This window comes from Triticum dicoccoides, chromosome 3B (assembly GCF_002162155.2).
Source record: "Triticum dicoccoides isolate Atlit2015 ecotype Zavitan chromosome 3B, WEW_v2.0, whole genome shotgun sequence".
Classification (NCBI taxonomy): Eukaryota; Viridiplantae; Streptophyta; class Magnoliopsida; order Poales; family Poaceae; genus Triticum; species Triticum dicoccoides.
In genome coordinates this window covers 87183840-87185982 of record NC_041385.1, presented here as the reverse complement: position 1 = coordinate 87185982, position 2143 = coordinate 87183840, and the positions used below count along the sequence as shown (strand labels likewise).

Genomic DNA, 2143 nt, shown 5'->3' with positions numbered 1-2143 from the left:
GTAGCTCCCGCTTGCGCAGGGTCTGGGGAAGGGTCCGACCACTTTGGGTCTATTGTACGCAGCCTTTCCCTACATTTCTGTAAGAGGCTGTTTCCAGGACTTGAACCCGTGACCTCATGGTCACAAGGCAGCAGCTTTACCACTGCGCCAAGGCTCCCCTTCACAACTACTAAAACCATTATGCCAACAAAATTAAGAACAAAAAACAAGTTGATGTTCTGGTCTTAAATGAAAGTACTCTAGATATCAGAAAGACCGATAAAAGAATGGCCACGGAGAGGAATTAGGGATCAATCAATCTGCCTGTGTGGTTGAGCTAGCTTTGTGTTGTGAACTACACTGAACTACACATTGTGTTGTGAAGCTACTTTCTCGAGTTCAGCGAAACCGCCAGTATGCCAAACCATCTCCGATATAGCCTGCAGTTCTTTCCTCCTTATCATGGTGGAGCAAAGCCCATAATAGCATATTACTATAAATTGTCAATAATAAGCTCACAAAAAACTATATTTGTCCAGGGAAACTTGGTTTTCAATTTTAAAGTTACAACAGAACACTGAATTTAACTAATCTCATAGTAGTATTTTGTGGTTCGTACCACTGCTGCTCACCGTGTTCCATGGCCCCATGGGAAAGATGTGCGTCAGGTGGGGAGGTGGCCGGCATGCCTGCGGGGAGAGGTGGACTGCGCGCGGTGGCGAGACCCTTTGCTAAGGTACAAAAGGACATATGTTAAGTAAAGGGTTCATGATCATTTAAGTAAAATAAAGAACTACGGAAGGAACTCAAGCCTCCAAGCTGGGGTCACAACCTTAGTAATTCATTGATCACAGAAACATGCTAATTAATCAAGCTAGTTATCCTGAAGCAAAATCAGTTCATTAAGTAGAGAGTAGAAGTCTTGCACTTTCTGTATCTATCATTGGTACAAAATAACATATGCCCACCACAGAAGAGTGCTAGGTTGTACGAAAGCAGCAGAATAAATGGCAGCAGCTAAAGAAAATGTGCTCCCCACAAGGCCCTAGGCACCAACTCATTGGAAATTGATCCTACGGGTAAAATACAATAATATCTAGGAATCAAACCAGTCTAATTTATAGTAAGCTGTTGAAGCTTTGTAACTATAGCAACATGTAATAAATAGATATTAGTGTAACAACCGCAGTAGGTACAACTACCTAATGCCATTGCGACAAAGAAAATGCAATGGCTCCTGTGACTGCCATCCTGTTGCCTAACCTGACAGAAAATAGAGACAAATGTAGATATGGTTATCTATTGTGCTGCTGATAAAAAAAAGTAAAACACTAAACAGGGACAAATAGAAGAATAGTGAGGACTGGAGTAACCTCTACATAATAATTCAGATTGCATCACTGAACATATGAATGACAGAGAGCCCCAAAGAAATTGGCTTTATCAGGTATATGAATGACATTACGGAGAGAATTACCAAAATTATCAGGTAAGTGACATGATAGAAAGAAGAAGGTGCTCCATGCTTGCTGCTTGAAACTCCATCAACTACCAGTGCATACACTACATAGGTTAATAATAAACTAATCCTTGAATTCCTCTCTCGTTATATTATCACTGGATACATACTTTTTTGTGTGGCTAGTGGATGCTGGAATTTTGCTACTGTGACGCTGCAAATCTTGTTTTGTTTTTACCGAAGGACCTTATTATGGTTTGAAATGTAGTAGTAGTATAGTACTTCGCTAGTTAGCATCCTATCCTCTCCTCTCAAGAGATAAAAAGAGAAGAAATGGGTAGGTGTCTCAACTGGACATCTGAAGAGGATCTGACCACCACGCTTAAATCAAACAGAGTGGAAGCAAAAACAAAACAAAAAACCTGAATCGGCCTAGAACCAGACAGACTTAACACAGAGGTTAGAGAGGTGAAAGGGACCTTGATGAGCACAAGAGTGGTTTTGGCTGTCAGCGGTGGGGAAGGAGCTTTCTTTGGCTATCAGTGTCGTCCCGGTGGCTGGCCACTGTAGCTCCAACCCAACCTTGACCCAACAGAGATGAGACGTGGTCAGGGAAGCGAAGAGAGGAAATTGGGAGAGGGTGGGAGGGGGCAGACCATGATGCTACTGCTGCTGCTTGTCATGGGACTGGAACAAGGAGCAGCA

The 2143-nt window shown here is 42.6% G+C and overlaps 1 long non-coding RNA gene across 3 annotated transcripts; it reads right to left on the bottom strand.

The window, feature by feature from the left end:
- Positions 1–98: 98 nt before the first annotated feature.
- On the bottom strand, positions 99–2143 carry LOC119274921. Of its 3 annotated transcripts, XR_005135381.1 has the most exons (4): positions 2095–2143; positions 1918–2020; positions 1182–1242; positions 100–710 (listed from the first exon to the last, which is right to left on the bottom strand). It is a non-coding gene; the product is annotated as an uncharacterized LOC119274921 (long non-coding RNA). The 3 variants fall into 3 exon arrangements; XR_005135380.1 differs by having other exon boundaries at positions 99–710; positions 1918–2137; XR_005135382.1 differs by having other exon boundaries at positions 115–710; positions 1179–2020.